Here is an 18,516-nt window from a genome sequence, read left to right as displayed (position 1 = left end):
ATTGAATTTAGTAGTTGTCACAAATATTTGTGAAACTATTTAAAGAGAATTGAAGTACGCTCAATTAATAATACAGATCATATTTACAATGTTTGAGATTAAAGTTTTTCCCATTTTTTGTTGGTTTTATTCCTTGACCCCAGCGACTCTGAATCTGAATCTGAAGTAATTTTTGAGTTTCGTTGCGGCTTTTGCTACTCATTAGTCGAGTAGTTGAGCTGTTGTAAGTGCTCCTCTGATTAGTATCTCATTGAAGGCTGACAATAGAGAGCTTCGAGAGCTGTCGCAATATATAATTATAATTATCGTTAGTTGTTTGTTTATTTATTTCGAAACCGACACCGAAATTCAAATATCTAATATCGCTTGTCTCTTTACAGATCGTTAAGAGGGAAAAACTTGACAATATTTACAAGCGTCGTATATAACACCCAGGCTTGCATTAAACAATAGCAGCGACAGCGTCAACGAATAACAAGTCAACGAGTTGCAGACGTGGCTAATTGCAAGTAAGTCGTCAAAAGTAATTTCTTTATAAAAAGCCACATTGTTATACGTAAGCTATATACTATATATATATATAGTATATAAATGTGTGTGTGTGTGGGCAGATAGACATCTCGCTGAGTTTCGGCATTGCCTTGGAAAGAAAGACAGCGACAACTACTAAAAGGAAAATGGCCAAGACTCTGAGGCAGCTGTTGCTGGCGGGCGGGCGTCGTGAAAATTTTCTTGCCTTCGCCAACACTTCATGTAAATCGCATAACACGACACAGCCCAGCCAAGGCGATGGCGACAGCTTGCTTGACTAGCTCAAAGTCCAACAACAACAACAACTAAGCAGCAGCAGCAAGTCGTCTAACTTGTCAGATCGCGTGCCAAGAAATAATAATGAAGAAAAATCGTGTTACTTAGACTTGGGCCCAAGCAGCCTCAGCACTTTATGCCTAATAATCATAATAACAACAACAACAACAACTGCAATTGCAAACCTTCTTCGAGTTTTATATGCATGCTATATCGTAGTATATATAGAATGAAATCATGCTGTGTGTGTTGAGTTTCATTTTACTTTTTTGTGTGTCATGCGCCTGCGTGCCGTCTAATTAGCGTGCACTGCAAAAATTCACTTGAATCACCCACTTGAATGGAGGCACTTGCGACTATGGCGATGACTTCAAATTACATCGCTTGACATTGCACTGCATCCGTTCATTCGTTCATTAGTTCGTCATGCCAATGAACTGTCTAATATGGCCAATTAAGCAATGCTATTGACCATTGGCTAAATGCCAGGCCATGTGGCATCGTCATTGCAATCAAGCATCTATCATCTAGCGCAAAATACTTCCAAGCAATTAAGTAATATAAGAATATAGGTTCAAGACTGCAATTAAATCTTTATTTGCACGCTTTGCAATTTTAAGCTTAAATTTGATTATTGCTCTTATTCAAATTTGATTCAAGAATTAAATCTTTGCATGCACTCTTAAAAATAAAACAGATTTATAGAAGAATTTTGAATTTAAATGAAACTTTAATGAAGCTATTGCTCTTTTGTTAAAATGAATGCATTGTGAACTAAGCAATTTATTGAACAATTGAATAAGTTGAATAATGCTATTTATTTAAATGCTTTGAAATTTAGAAGAAACAGAGGTTAAATTCGATTATTGGACTTATTTGATTCAAGAATTAAATCTTTACATGCACTCTTGGAAATTAAAGACCTGTAAAGAAGATGTGTGAATGTAAATGAAGCTTAAATGAAGTTATTGCTTTTTATTCAATTTTTTGAACAACTACATTCTTGATTAGATAGGTTTAATCTAGGTTTAAGACTGCAATTAAATGTCTAAATTGAAAAGAATGTAAACAAAGCTTAAAGTTGATTAGTGCTCTTATTCAAATTTGATTGAATATGTAAATCTTTGCTTGCGCCCTTGGAAATTAAAGATCTACAATTGCGAATACTGATATGATGTGCAGCTTAATTGAACATATTGCTCTTATTCAAATTTTATTGAGATCTACACAATTTGCACTCTTAAATTGCGGATTTCTCTTATACAAATTTATTGGCTCTCGAGATCTATATAATTTATTCAGCAATATCTTACTGTACTTTGAAGTATTACATTTTTACAGATTTCAGAAATTAAATGAAGCTTAAATGAATGTTGTGATTGAAATTGATTTGCTCTCTTAAGAGCAAGTTCTGTAATTGAAAGATTTGATCGGCACAATTTATTTCAGCGATTTCTCAATAAACGCTAAAGAATTCTTATATTTCTATGATAGATCTCAATTTGTTTGCAACGCTAACAATTTCTTTTGGCACACTCGTAAATGCGAAATTTCGAACATCAGTTTAATAAGCTTTTAATGTGCTTTTTAATGAGCTTTCGGATATGCAAGCACTGAAAATATTTCAAGCATAGTAAAAAACATTTTCTTTTTCTCTTTTTTAGCGCAATCAAAAGTCGTTTATGAGTAGAAAATATAGTACTATATAGTATAGCATAGAGACGTTCTGTTGTTAAACCCATAATAATGTAACATGAACTCGTAATTGTTGCGTTTCACTTCATTTGAATTGTGCGTGACTGCAATTATGTGTGTGTGCGTGTGTGTGTGAGTGTGTGAATGAGAAGAAGCACGCGGTCAACTAATTGGCTATTAAATGACTACGGATAAGTGATTCACATACTATTATATGTATACTACATAGTATATTGTGTATGTTTTTATCAAGAATCACAGATAAAGCTAATGACTTTTAAGTACCCGGTAGTTAATTGCCATTATTAAAACGCAGCCAGTGTCTAGATTATAAATCCATATTAATATGTGATTAATTTTGAATGGGATAGAAAGGAAAAAAACAAAACAAACAAACAAACAAGTAAAGGGCATTTAAATAATTATTTAAACAATTTGACGTGGCATTTGGGTTTAATCTTTCAAGTTAATCTGCTTCGCTCTGTCGCATTGCTAATTAGTTTCTCAATGCGATCGAATTGTGGAAAACCTTCTAATTAATCCGCGCGAAGACTTACAATAAAAACATTTGCCAACTATTGATATATAATTAGACTTAAGTTTTGTCTACCCCCTGAAATGCAAATCCGCTCAGTGAAACCGCAAAACGTAACCGCAAAACCGGGCGCTTCAAAACCCTTAGAGCCGTGGCATGCCCCATGTAGCAAAAACTACTTAGACAGCACCTGTGCCGCTCTCTCAACTCAACTCAACTCAGCTCAACTCAGCTCGCCAGTCAACCAAAAGGCCATTCAGAAACCCCAAAAACAACTTGCCACATAGAGAGGAGAAGTTGCCTCGCGTTGCGTCGCGTCGCGTGGCCCGCAGACAACATGCTAATTAAAAGCTACTTTTGCCAGCCGCATTAATATACACAAAACAAAACACCGCAAAATTCATGTGTTGTTGTTGTTGTTGTTGTTGTTGTGTCTGCATTGCCAGCGGATTAATGAACATTTACGAGGCGGCACAGGAGGACAAACGAGTGGCAGTCAGTTTGCCTGTGCCTCTGGATTCAATCCAATCGAGTCGTCTGTTTGTGTCCTTGTTGTCCTCGTTGACGTCGCTCAATGACAACAATTTGCATTTGTTTCATTTGAAATGTGTGCGAGTGTGTGTGCGATACAGTTGGTGGAAAGGGAGCGTTGTAACTTCTGTCTGGGGCCCCTTTCAAAACCGCAAACACTGAGGCCCCCAACAGGGCGCATGTGAGGTGTGTGTGTGTGTGTGTGTGTGTGTGTGTGTGTGTGTGTGTGTGTGTGTGTGTGTGTGTGTGTGTGTGTGTGTGTGTGTGAGGCAGTCTGGGGCCCAGGTTTGTGCCTGCTGCTGCTGTTGGGGCGTCATTAAAAATGTCTTGATAGGTTTGTGGCTTTGATTTCCATGCGCTTGTAATGCAGACGGGGCATTGACAGCAGACCGAAGGATAAGGCTGAACACAAAGGACAACCGAGGCTTTTGCAAAATTATTTTCAAATCGACAAAAGAGAGAGAGAGAGAGAAAAAACGAACGAAAACAAACACTTTGAAAATCCACATAAAACAGCTGTCGAGTGGTGATTTAATGCAGCTAAGCGAACGCAAGGACACAAAAAAACTTGGCACAGTGCGTAAAGTGTAAAGTGTAAAGCCTAACATAGTTGCATGTCCTTTATGCTCTCTTCTCCCTTTCGACTCCTTTCTTTGGACTCGAACTTTTTGACAGTCATAAATTTGCCTGCAACATGAATTCGACAGCGGCGTAAAAAAAAAATATCGAAAATATTTTTCCTGTTTTCATACATTTTTCTTTTACTAGTTTTTATTTATTTATTCTTGTTTTTTCTTTTTTTTTTGCTGTTGTTTGTTTCGCGCATAACTTTTGCTCTCACTGTGTGGCAAGCTGCAACTTTAAGTTGAAAATCTGTTAAGCGAGATGGCAACTTAGAGCGTCGTCGCAACTTTTGCAGCTCAGCTCACTCTGATCGGTTGCAAGACTTGCGATGCCCTTTTCCACTTTTCCTCTGGCCATTGATTGGTTGCTTGGTTGGCCACTTTGTTGATTTTAAATGTAGTCAAAACACAGCAAAACTTTCGTGATGGACTCAACTTGTGCAATTTTGTTTATGTGCTGAACATGCAGATACTCTATAATAAATTATCGAATACAAATGTAATTTAACCTTTTTGGAAATCAAATAAAACTTAAAATAAGTTTTGTTTTTTTAAAATGCATAGTACAAATCGAATGAAACAAATAACAAAGCTACATTTTGAATAGAAGCAAAGTAGTGCGGTATTATTCTTACGAGTATAATATACCAAATTAATAAACCACAAAAATACTACGAATATGCCAAATGTTGTATTTGATATACATAGGAATACATTCAAAATATACCAGATTTTCAGACAAACAACAACATTTTTATCATACAATTTGCAAAATATGAATCATATTCGAAAATCTCTTAACATGTCAGTAGTTTTCAATTAATTTATTATCGGTGTAGTTATGTTCGATTGTTATGCATTTACTTCTTTATTCAATTTAAGAATTTTCTTATTTGATATTATCATTAATATTTCTACTTCAAATCAATTATAACTAAAAATATTCTATTGCATTTTATTTAATAATTACAAATAAATATTCTACGCTGCTCTTGCACAATACAAAATTTATTAAATTATTTCAAAGCCTTAAATTGATGACTAAAGCTCTAACGTGTAATTAAATAATCAATAACACACAATTGAAAAACAATGCATAATTGCAGATTGCTATACATTTTTGTGAAACATCTTGAAATGATTCTTGCAAAAGATTTCCAAACTAATTTGTGTGAAGCACTCGAGAACGAGAACGAAAGCCAATTCAACTGCAACTGCGTCTTGCTTACTTTTACCTGTCTGTCAAACATACATACATATGTATGTATGTATGTGTATATATAGTATATCGTATTTCTGCTCTTTCACAACTCTTGACGTAGTTGTTCTTTATGCACATGGTACATATCATTTATTCAGGCCCTGTTGCCATTTGCTGCTGTGCTTCAAGTCGACTTAGTACAACTCCGACTCAAACTCCAACTCCAATGCCAACTATTATGCTTGTCTCTCTCTCTCTCTCTCTCTCTCTCTCTCTCTCTCTCGACTGGTAGTCGACTCCGTACTTGGTGTGGTGCTTCCTTAATACGTTTAAAAATAAGTACACAAGGCGCTCGTTGCATGAATGGGAGGCTCAGCGCTATGCTACTTCAGCGTACAATGTTCCCCAGCTGAGCTTGCCTCAATGCCTCAATTGTTGTACTCCTTGTCGTCGTCGTTGCTGCTGCTGCAGCAAATGCCATTGACTGCTTGAGTAATTGAAGCGCATCAGGATTTTGTCTGCTCTTCACTGCTCTGCTCTGTGCATAGTAGAATCAAAAGCAAAATGCATTCGATGTGCAACAGAGCGGCAACGCAAGCCGCCGCCGTCGTCGCGTCTTGTGGCACACACACACACACACACACACACAACTTTGAGGTTTCGTCAAATTAATAAGCTCGCTGGCTGGCTTTGATGATATTCCTGAGTTCCTGAGTTTGCTCTCTGATTAAATACTGCCAAATTAAGCTTACATATTGAATGCAAATATCAATTGAATGCAGTTCCTTTTTATTTGTTAATAAAATATGAAACTGTTTCCTTATTTACATTCATAGAAATTGAATTCAGAATCGATTCTCAATATCTTACGGTCTTTTTTTTATTGCTACAATTTTATTTACTATCTGTAAATAGAATAAATATCATAGAAAAAGTATTAAGAATATTCCATACATATATATTTAAAATCGCAGCGCTTTAAAAGTTTATTTAAAAACTGATTCTGAATATCTTTCGTCCATTATTTTGCTACAATTTTATTTCAGATAATATAGAAAAACCATATTCTTATTGTATTAGTTGCCACAATTTTTATTTTGTACAAAAATGAAAGAAAGAGCAATAAGTTTATTTCTCGAATTTTTGTTTTAATTTTTAGCTGACAACTGATAAGGTTTCTTTTGCATATTTATTATTAACAAATGCTTAACAAATTGTTGCTGTTTTATTTTGTGCACATTGAAAGGAGATTAATTGATTGTTGATGCTTTGCTTTCAGCTCAATATCGTTCATCAATTATTTGTTATTATTGCACACACTCGACTTTTGCTTTACGCTAGCTGTAAATAATCGAGCTCTTAGAAAATGACACCTGACATACACACACACACACACACATACACAGAGAGACGCACATAATTCAGAATTCGGAATTGGTCAGGCGAGGGCAGCCAACATGGAATCAATATTTATTCATGCTCCGATGCCATAAAACTTTAGATACAAACGGTAAACAATAAATGCCACAGTGTGAAGCGGCACACAAATGCACGTGGCTGCCTCTTGTGGGTTGCGGCTGTTGATGTTGCTGTTGTTGCTGCTGTTGCTGCTGTTGTTGCTGTTGTTGCTGTTGCTGTTGTTGCTGTGGTAGAAGCTTCAACTGTGACTGGGACTTTGGGCAGACAATGGATAATGGACAACAACAATGCCACCGCAAACGTTTAAATAATCAATGAGTGTTGTCTGTGAATGTGTGTGTGAGTGTGTGTGGGTGTGTGTGTATGGGTGGGAGAAAAGTGTGTGAGTTGCTGCTGTTGCCGAAACCAGCAACTAGACAGTTGAATCCTTCGTTCGTTGTCGGCTGTCAGTTGATTGGTCTGCCCTATAGGCGGTGCTGTTCATTATTCATTTGTTATTATTTGCTTAGTGGCCAGTGTTGCCGTAAAACACACACACACACACAGAGAACTCTTTGGCTTAGTGGCAAAATCATCAAATTGACATTAAAAATGCTGCGCATGAAACTGAAACGTTTTAAATTTGCCGTAAAATCGAAATCTGCAACAACTTTTCCCATTCCCCAAACAGAGTTGCATAGCATATCACGATCATGAAAGGTAATTTCGTTCAACATTGTTGCACACCCACACACACGCACACGTACACAAAATGTGTTGCCTACTTTTTAGCGCTGCAAATGGCAGCGAAATGGCCAGAAGTAGAAAACGAGCCAGAGTCGGAGTCGGAGCCGGAGTGAAAGGTAAACAGTTGTCCGGCACTGTGTGAGACTTGATTAAAACGATGATGATAAAATCTAATTAAAAAAGTTGAACTTAAGATGTCAACTTAATTTACAAATGCCGCGACTTTGCTGCCGCGCTTCTGTTGCTGCTGCCACTTGAGTTTCGGTTTCAGTTTCATTTTCAGTTTGCTGTTTTCAGGTTGGCTGCCAAAACCCGTTCGACAGCACGTTTTTTTTTCTTTTTATGCCTTTTCACTTTCTTGTGGAATCGCATCGCAACGCAACGCAACGTTTTTGCCCATTCCTTTTGCCCCTCTGACTGTCTGTCTGTCTTGCTGTCAGCACAAACATCCTAATTACCAAGTTTTTGCGCAAGTCTCAGCACTCATCAGACGACGGCAAAGACTCCGACTCCGAGACGGGCAAATATGCGGCTGGATCCGTTTGGGGACGGGATGCGGTTCATTCAGGAGGAGGAGGGGGAGGGGGAGGGCATGGCTCGTTGGGTCAGTCGAGCGATATTCGCCCTACTTTACATGTTTTGATGTTGTCGTCATCTTTGTTGTTGTTGTTGTTGTTGTTGTTCTTGTTGCTGTCGACTAATTACGTTTGCGCCCATGGACAAGCGTCACCTAATGACCCAAAGCTGCCAACAATGTAGATAAGAGTGAGACAGAGTGACAGAGAGAGAGAGAGGGAGAAAGAATCGGGCCAAGTCACGACGAGAAAGAAAACTTTTGCTCTACTGTGTTTTACGCACTTTTTGATGGCAAACCCTGCAACTTGGCCAAGTGCAAATGAGTTGTGCGTGCGCTATGCTGCCACCCTCCTCCCACCGAGTACATTTCTAATGACCTTCATTACATTGAGTGGCCCGATGCCGTTTCGCTCCGTTGACCCCCTCCCCCCTCCCAAACGTGTCTTTTGCCCTTTGGCCAGACAAAAGGCGGCGAGCGTCGCGCTGTACAAGAAAAGTGTGTGAATAGCTGGCGGTGGAAGGACGTATGAGTATCATCATCCTGTCGTTGAGAGCCAACTGAAGAGAGCTCACACACAAAGTGTTGTGGGGGAGAAAGGGGAAGGAAGGGGGCGGGGGCGGGGGCGGGGCTGCTCGCACGAACGCCTTCGCTGAAGAAAATTGTAACAAGGCCTGAAGTAGTTTAGTTGGATCTGACAACGTTACGATTTATCCTATAATAGTTGCTCTCATTGTCTTCTTCTTTTTTTTTCTTTGCTTCTCTTTCATTTCTTCGACTTGTTTTTGCTTTTTTTTTTGCGCTGTGCAGTTTCCGACTAATAGCTTTGAAATGAGTTTCGCTTTTTGGACCCAGTTTGTTTGACTGTTGTTGGTCAGTTGTCGTTGTCGTTGTCGTTGTCGTTGTCGTCTCATAATGCAAAGTTCATTAAAAAAAAAGACAACATTAGCGGTCACATAGTTTCACAGAGTCAAGCTCTTTAAGTGGAATAAATCATTATGATGAAGGTTTCAGAATAGACTTGCAAAACTACGTATTATTACTTGCAGTATCAAATATATTTTATACATTTGATTGACAACTTTTTCCTGCTGTTTAATTTGTATTCTTCAGCTTTCCTGTTCGGTGGTTGCATTATTAAGCAGACAGTCAATTTGATGGTGAGTGAATGCGATGGATGCACTTCGATTTCAAATGGCCTGTGATCAGCTGGAATAAAACTAGAAGCTGTCGAATGTAAAATGCAAATGTCGCTTACACAGAGCAGAGCAGAGCACATTGCTCATACGCCATGTGAACGTCCAGCTGTGCAGAGTTGTCTCGCTCTCCGTTACGCTCTCATTCTTCTTACAATACTTTGTCCCTCCATCCTTTTGTTTTGCTCTGTGTGAGTTGGGTGCTCGATGCTGTTGCTGTTGTTGTTGTAGTTCGTTGTTCGTTGCATCCTTTGGCTGAGGTCCATTTCCGAGCGTCGACCACTTTTCGTGGTCGTTTGAAGTTTTTATCCTTATTTATCTTCATAAAATATTCATGCACTTTGCTTTCGGTTGCTTTATATGCGACTATACACATGTCTGTGTATATATATGTGTGTGTGTAAAGCCACTTGATGTTCAGCACTCTCAGAGCACTTTCCAGGTGCTTGGTTTGGTGCCGGTCAGTTGGGATTGCTCTCGGTTCTTCGTTCTTCGTCTCCTCTCTCTCACCCTCTGTTACTTTCATCTCTGGGCACTCTCGAATGCTTTGGCTGCTTTTCAATTAAAAATTGTTTTTCACTACATTTGAGTTGATTGATTTTTAATTGATTGCAATTGAGTAAAAAGGCAGGTCGAGACAAAGAGTGTGTGTGTGTGAGGGAGTTGAGTTGAGTTGAGTTGAATTGCGTTGAGTTTGGGGGCTCTTAAGAGCATCGCAAGAGCACAGCCAAGAAATACTACACACAGCAAAAGGTACAACGAATGAGCAAAAAGATGGATAGGGAAAACCTTTTAAGAGGCATCACTGAGCCAGCGAATAAGTTTCTTTTGCCGCAATGCTTATATATTATTGACGAGGCATTCGCCAGCTGGCAAAGCAGTCTCATTCCAACCAATTGCCATCTGCATTCTCTGTCTTCTTTCTCTTATCTCCCATCGCATCGCATCTCATCTCCATATCTCTGTGCTCTTTCTTCCGCTTATCTCCTCAACAGAATGCAAATTGCATGGGTCACGTCTGCGGCTTTTGTGGCTCATAAATTCTTAACAAGGATTTTGGGCATTTAGGTAAAAAATTAAAATAAAATGGGGGAAATTTTTAAATGAAAATTAAAACTAAAACGAAATGTTGTTAAGTGAATTTTAATTTGCCGTAAACAAAAGGCAGGCTATATGGGAGTGTGTGTGTGTTGGTGTGTGTGTTGGGAGTGTGAATGTGTTGAAGTTTTTAAAAGCACGTGAATGGGGGCTCTGGGCACCGGATGTGCACAAGGGTTGAAACAGCGACAAACTTGTTCAAAGTTCGTAAAAAATACAAAACAAAAAAGCACATAGAAAACAAAAACAAAACAACAACAGATTGTTGTTGGAAAGAGTTAACACAAGGTACAGAAGGTACAGAAGGTGGTTGCTACAATTCGAGAGTGTGGAAGGGGGAGAATGGTGGGGGAGGGAGTCTGGTTGGACAACCCTTTGTGTGATGAAATATTAGCAACAAGCTGGCAAAATTGAAGTTATACAAACAAAGTAATAACAACCATCGGCTGACGCAAAAGCAGGCACCAGGCACAGCGACAGAGGAGCGCTTGGGATTTAGATCTCTCTCTCTCTCTCTCTCTCTCTCTCTCTCTCTTTCTCTCTGAGCTGGCTTAACGGGCCATCATCATTTACACACAATGCTCGAAAGCATTGGGAAACAGCCACTCCTCATTCCTCCAAGAGGTGTCAACTGCGTGAAAGGTGCTTAATACATACGTGTGTCTGTGCGAGTGTGTGTGTGTGTGCCCAACATAAGCTGCCGCTGTAAATTTCCTTAACTGTCATCTCAAATTTGAATGCACAATGACAATCAATTTAGGGCAAAAATTGTAAATTGCCTGCGGTTATTACGGTAAAGCTAAAGACGCTAAAAATTCAATATGATCCTGCCTTTTCAAATATAAATAAAAGGAAAAAGAAATATTAATCCATAATAAATTTATACATGAAAAAATGCATAAGCAAAAGAATTTCTTTTCAAAATTTCTAAAAATTCTAAAATTTCATTACGATTCGTTAAGAATCAAAATAAAAAGAAATATAAACGAATCACCGACAAAATTATATACAAAAATAGAGATAGAAATACCTTTAAGTAATCATAATAAAATGAAAAATTTTAAAAAAGACAAAGTTTGAAATAAAATGAATGAAATTCAAACCTATAATAAAAATATATACCCAAAAATTCAGAAGCATCTTCCTTAAAATAAAAAGGAAATATACAAAGGTAACTTCTTCTACTTTACTGCTTTTTAAAATCGAAATAAAATGAAAACTGAAAAAATAAAGTTAAACACAAAATAATAGAAAAGAACAACAAATCTATTATAAAATTATAAAAAATAAAAAAAATGCAAAAGCATCTTTAAAATAGCAGTTCAATGTCACAATTCTGTGTGTTAAATTCGTGTAAATTCGTGAGGTATATTTCACACATTTATGCTACATCATTATGGCCAAGATGTCAATGCAATTGATCTAATGCCTGAAAGCATCTATTGCACTTGACTTGTGCACTTGACACTTGAGCTTGAGCTGGAGATTGAGCCTCTTTGCTTCCCCTTGTTTTTGGGGCACGTCTATTTGGCTTTTGGCATATAACATTTGCATACATAAACGTAATCTTCTTATGGCATCTCGGACAGTTTTCGTTTTGTGTCTCGGCCGTACCACGTGTCGTATGAATGATACGCAAAATGAGTGCCACACTTGGCAACCGACCTAAACCGAAAAAGAAAAACAACTATAACAACGAGGTGTTGTTGCTGTGCGTGTGTGTGTGAAGTGTGTGTGTGTGCTTGTCCTTGGCTGTCGCTGTTACCTGAAATTTATGGCAAAGCTGTCAATATGTGTGTGTGTGTGTGTGTGTGTGTGTGTGTGTGTGTGTGTGTGTGTGTGTGTGTGTGTGTGTGTGTGTGTGTGTGTGTGTGTGTGTGTGTGTGTGTGTGTGTGTGTGTGTGTGTGTGTGTGTGTGTGTGTGTGTGTGTGTGTGTGTGTGTGTGTGTGTGTGTGTGTGTGTGTGTGTGTGTGTGTGTGTGTGTGTGTGTGTGTGTGTGTGTGTGTGTGTGTGTGTGTGTGTGTGTGTGTGTGTGTGTGTGTGTGTGTGTGTGTGTGTGTGTGTGTGTGTGTGTGTGTGTGTGTGTGTGTGTGTGTGTGTGTGTGTGTGTGTGTGTGTGTGTGTGTGTGTGTGTGTGTGTGTGTGTGTGTGTGTGTGTGTGTGTGTGTGTGTGTGTGTGTGTGTGTGTGTGTGTGTGTGTGTGTGTGTGTGTGTGTGTGTGTGTGTGTGTGTGTGTGTGTGTGTGTGTGTGTGTGTGTGTGTGTGTGTGTGTGTGTGTGTGTGTGTGTGTGTGTGTGTGTGTGTGTGTGTGTGTGTGTGTGTGTGTGTGTGTGTGTGTGTGTGTGTGTGTGTGTGTGTGTGTGTGTGTGTGTGTGTGTGTGTGTGTGTGTGTGTGTGTGTGTGTGTGTGTGTGTGTGTGTGTGTGTGTGTGTGTGTGTGTGTGTGTGTGTGTGTGTGTGTGTGTGTGTGTGTGTGTGTGTGTGTGTGTGTGTGTGTGTGTGTGTGTGTGTGTGTGTGTGTGTGTGTGTGTGTGTGTGTGTGTGTGTGTGTGTGTGTGTGTGTGTGTGTGTGTGTGTGTGTGTGTGTGTGTGTGTGTGTGTGTGTGTGTGTGTGTGTGTGTGTGTGTGTGTGTGTGTGTGTGTGTGTGTGTGTGTGTGTGTGTGTGTGTGTGTGTGTGTGTGTGTGTGTGTGTGTGTGTGTGTGTGTGTGTGTGTGAGTGCGTATATTTCTGTGATTTTGTTGTTGTTGTTGCTGTTTGCATTCCTTGCCCTGAATTATGAAAGTCGAGACCAGGCAGCTCCCCAGATAAGTTAGGGGACACATGTCTCTGTCTCTTTCCTGTGATTGTTGCTGCTGTTGTTGTTGTTGCTGTTGGAAAATTGTTTTTGAAATGGCTAACAAGCTATTAGCAGACAAACAAAGGGCTCTTCATGTTGATGACGATGAGTTTTTTTTTTTTTTGTTTTTTTTTGTCATTTTCATTTTTGGGGGAATGCTTTGCAGTGAGCGATTTTGAGGCAACGGGTGACTTGGCACTGGCATCGACAGCTGTTGCATGCCACGCCCACAGCAAGAGAGACCCTCACGCCCAACGATAAACGACATTTAAGCGATGTAAAAAGCAATGCTGGAGCGTAGCCTGAAGCATCAATCAACTACTACGACTACTACTGTGAAAAACAACAATTCATTATCAGCTTGACTGCTGGGAGACGTTCTTATTGTTGCTTGCTTATATATGCTTTAGTTACCGAGCCATGTCACACCTAGCCAATGATTTATGACTCAACGCACGAGAAATCAAAAATGTGAGATGCCATTTAACTTGTTGTCTGCCTCTCAGATTTATGCTATATCAACGAACAACAACAACAACAGCAACAGCGCAAATAAATAGAAAGCAAAAAAGAGAACAGAAAAAAACTGTCAAAACATATCAAGCCACATGTTGCAACAAATTAAATTCATTTGCTCGAGCTGCCCGTATTCATAAATCAAGTGAACATAGTCCGTGCAGTTGCAAAGTAGGCAACAGTTTTAGTTTTGTTCGTCGTTCGTTCGTTAGAGGCACGCGCATTACGCATACGCCACGTTGGCTGTGCAACGGCTGTAAAACTGCTGCACATCGAATGCGCAACAAATCGAATTTGGTCTGCCATAAGCTTTTAAATTCGCAAAAAAAATATGAGAAAATGAAAATGTTACACACACAGAGACAGAGACGCATGTTAATCAGCGCTGTAAGCACACACACATGGCAAACACGAAAATCAATTAATATTTTTAGCTTCTATTCCCTGCTACTGGAATGGAATGGAATACTCCATCTCTGCTTCTTCGTCTAGCTATTTCCTCCCCTTTTACGCCGACAGGCAAAAAATTTAATAAAAAGGCAAACAAGCGAACACATCAAGCAGCAAAAGCTAAGCAAAAACAATACAAAAGGTGCTTTCGGTCTATGTGCTATGTATATGTATGTGTTTCTTTTGTTATTCCCCCAGCGTCGAGCACAACCCATGTTTGCCTGCTTTCTGCTCTGCTCTGCTCAGCTCTGGGCAACCACTTACAGTTTATTAGCCGCCTGCGTTTGCCTGCTTATTAAAAATCGCAAATGGTAAATGGTAAATGGCAAACTTCCCCCTGACCAAGGCAAAGCAAGGCAAGGCGACAGTCAAGTCAAGTCGAGCTCTGCTGCTGATTATGAGCTTATGAGTCAGAGAGAGAGTCCAGAGCATTCAGCATCCTCTGCACTGTGTGGAGTCATTCACACACACACACACACACATACATAGAGACACCCACAAACACACACCGCTGCTTATATGGCTTACCTTTCTGGGTGGCCGACAAAACAAATGACAACCCAAATTATTTTGACACCATTACCGAAAATGTTCACCACACACACACACACACACACATACGAGTACGCTGGCATACAAAGCACACACTCAAGTGGCAAGCTAGACGCGAGGCGTGGCCTGGGGGCGATGGAGGCGTGGCAGACATGGCAACATATTGTGCCATGTTCTATGCAACAAGAACAACACGTCAGACATAGACTACTACAACAGCGACAGAGAAAGAGAGCGAGAGACAAGGAGAGAGAGAGAGAGACAGAAATGAGAACTCGCTCATGGAAATTGTTGGGGACGTTGCTTCTGTATGTCTGTTCTGTCTGTCTGACCGTCTGTTTGCTCGTCCGCCTGTCAGATTGTCCTTTTGTGGCTCCTGGTTGCCCCTTCCCTTTCCCCTACCCCTACCCGCTCTCCACGTGGCCCGTCTGGCCGTCTGCTCGTGTTGTACGTGCGTGGCGCGCGTTCTGCTGCAAATTGCCAGTTAAAATTTCTGACATGTCAGCAAACGGCGACGGGGCAGCGACGCCAATTCACCATGGGACCGAACCCAGGCTGACTGCCAGGCTAGCTGGCTGGACAGGACTGAACTGAACTGAACTGAACTGAACTGAACTGAACTGAAGCAGGATGTAACTGAGGATTATGCATGAATCGAGGCGAAACGACAAAATGCAATTCCGGGTGCCTCGACAAATTTTTAGGGGCCAACAATTATTGTGAATTCTGATTAGTATTCGTTGTTACCTGCATATACAGAGGAATACTATCGATAATCGGTGAAGAGAAATACTATCAATTATTTAAATCAACAAATATATTTATTATCTTCCTTAAAGAAAAACAAAAAAGTGGCATACTATCGATAGTTGCTATCGATACGAAACCTAAAGTCATCTTTAAGCTAACTTAAGTGGTGGTCGATATATAATATTAACTTAACATGCTTAAACTTTGATTCTTTTTATATTCGTTGTTACCTGCATATACAGAGTAATACTATCGATAATCGGTAAAGAGAAATACTATCAATTATTTTAATTAACAAATTTTTTATTAACCTTTCTTAAAGAAAACAAAAACTCTGGATCAATTATTATAGATCAGGAACTATGGTTCAAATCAACAGTTATCGTAAAGTATGGATTAGTGGTATCGAAAAATTTGGTGCTAAAAAGTGGCATACTATCGATAGTTGCTATCAATATGAAACCTAAAGTCATCTCTAAGCTAACTTAAGTGATAGCCGATATATAATATTAACTTAACATGCTTAAACTTTGATTCTTTTTATCAAGAATTAATAAATTTTGAACGATTTACAGTTTTCTATAAAAAAAGTTCTCTATAAACGTATATTGTTTTCTTCATCTCATATATATTACTTTACTATTAAACAAGTCAAATACTATCGATTTTTACGATTTACTCTATACATATATCGATAAACATCACTTGCTGAGCTGCTGCACTCCATTGTGCTCTTGTGTGGATAGATGGCTGCCTGGTTAAGTGGTATCCAACCCAGGTATGCAGCAGAAGCAGAAGCGACGTAGGCAACGATAGCAACTGATGCTGCTGCAGAGGGTGAAGAGAGAGAGGGAAGCAAAGCTTGGCAGCGGGTGTGTGACAGGAAATCAACAATGGCACGCTTTGTCATACGAAAAATGGATGACATGCAGCAGCAGGAGGGAAAGAGTGGGAAGCCAACACTGAGAGAGTGGAGAATTGCTGACAGAGGAGTGAAAGCACAACATACTATTCAATAGATGTCCTATAGAGGAGGTCCTTTTAGTCCAGGGCTCGCTGACAGACTGCCTGTTAACAAGGGGCAGAGAGCAGGCAGAAGGCAGCAGGCAGTAGGCATTGACAAGATTCTAATTGAAAGGCTGATGACAGAGTTGCAACATTTTGTATAATATGTTGAGTGACCTGGGATAAAGGTGTTGCCTGCACTTTGTAACGTCGTTGTGTCAATGTGTCCTTTGGCTTGTAGTTGATATCGTTGCAACAATGCTGCCTCAATGTATAACGTATAATTTCGACATGTTGTCTTCTCTTCCTCTGCCCTCTTAAGCACAGATATTTGAATGGTTCAAAACTAATTGCTCAAATGTGCAGTGCAGTGGGGAACATTAAATCCAAATAATATTGCATTGAATTCAATGGAATCAAGGTGTAAGTACTTTATGGTGATTTGTGATCTATTTGAGTGCCAGTGGCAGCGGCAGCAGTAGTCCATTAAATATTATCGATTGTCGACAATTACTTATGGTAATGAGTGGAGCTACATACAATTCGAATTCGGGTTATGGTTTTTGGTTCCGGGCTCAGGCCAAGAGGTAATTTGTTGTCAACACATACGCCTGCGCACGGCCTTCAGCTACTAGCTAGCTATAAATAATAATAATTGAAATTGAAAACTAAATGCTGCTCGGTGCTGTGAGTACGAGTATGAATTGTGAGTGTGCTGTGAGTACGAGCACAAACTACTCAATTCGTAGTCGAAATTCAAGGGCACATTCGATAAAGACTACTCGAGGGTGCTAAAGAAAACGAAACGAATCCAAACGAATCGAAACGTGTTGAGGCCAAAACTGCATTCCAAAGTGTGTGAGTGTGTTTGAGGGTGAGGGTTAAACGCGAGGATGGCCATTGCATGACCCTCTCTCTCTCTCTCTCTCTCCTTCGTGTGCTCTCTGTCTGCTGCTGCTCAAGTATGCAAAGCACACATAAAAATAAAATAAATAAACACAACGGAAAAAAAAGAGAGAGAAGGAGAGAGAGACTTAAAACTCGGTGACTGAAAAATTGAATCGAAAAGCCGAAAAACCCAAAATAACGCGATCAAAATGCCATTGAAATGTCAGTTGGCCACGTTCGAGTGTCGAATTTTGGTTATAGCTTGGTTCAAGTTAGGTCATACAGCGTTTCAGGTGGGAATTTGTATATGAATACGACGAATACGAATACAAAATTTGAATCTGCATTTGGAATATTGGATTGAATGTTGTGTGACCAGCAGCAGCAGCAAATCAAAATCTCTCTTGACTTTGGCCGGGGCGACAAACTGACAACTGGCCAATTGACAAACGACAAACGACAATCGAGAAATGTCAATTGTGAATCGACAACTGAAGTGTGTGTGTGTGTTATATTTGAAGGCAGCTGGCAAAAATTAGTTGAACAGCTGACACTTGAACATGGCTAGATAAGAGATATTCATACATACGCTTTCCCACTCGAAGCTGCCACTTCACTTGAGAAGAGATTGTATCTAATCCGAATGTATCTTTCACTTGATATGCATATGAATGGCACACACACACACACACACGCAGACACTCTCTATGCTAATTATTTGTCATATTAGACCATGGAAATCTCTCAATTTCACGACAATACAAATATCAAACAACGAAACCCGAAGGGGAGGAAATGGAACTGTTTTATCCATAACAATTTCGCTGTCATTGTCGTTGTTGTTGTTGCTTGTGTATACCGGTTAGATATATGATGGAAGGGTATTATAATGTAATGGAAATGTATCTAAAGCACTTAAGGAAGCATATCCGATTTGTGGTATACACAATGATAACTACAGTTTTAATGATTACTGAATCTTATTAAAAACTTAGAAGTTAGTCAAAAATCTGGTTTTATTTGTACTGTATGGTATATTTGAAATGTAGTAGTATTGTGTGAAACAACCCATAAAATATACTAAATGATTATATCACAATATACTGAAATAT

General features: G+C 39.4%; 1 protein-coding gene across 1 annotated transcript in view; it reads left to right on the top strand.

The window, feature by feature from the left end:
* LOC117578284 (uncharacterized) overlaps positions 1-18,516 on the top strand; it is a 99,534-nt gene that overhangs the window by 22,062 nt on the left and 58,956 nt on the right. The window contains 1 exon segment of the mRNA XM_034263725.2: positions 381-509. The gene's annotated coding sequence lies outside the window, so the exon portion shown is untranslated.

This window comes from Drosophila albomicans, chromosome X (genome assembly GCF_009650485.2).
Source record: "Drosophila albomicans strain 15112-1751.03 chromosome X, ASM965048v2, whole genome shotgun sequence".
Taxonomy (NCBI): domain Eukaryota; kingdom Metazoa; phylum Arthropoda; class Insecta; order Diptera; family Drosophilidae; genus Drosophila; species Drosophila albomicans.
The sequence above is the reverse complement of the archived record's forward strand: the minus strand, read 5'-3'. Positions and strand labels throughout refer to the sequence as shown.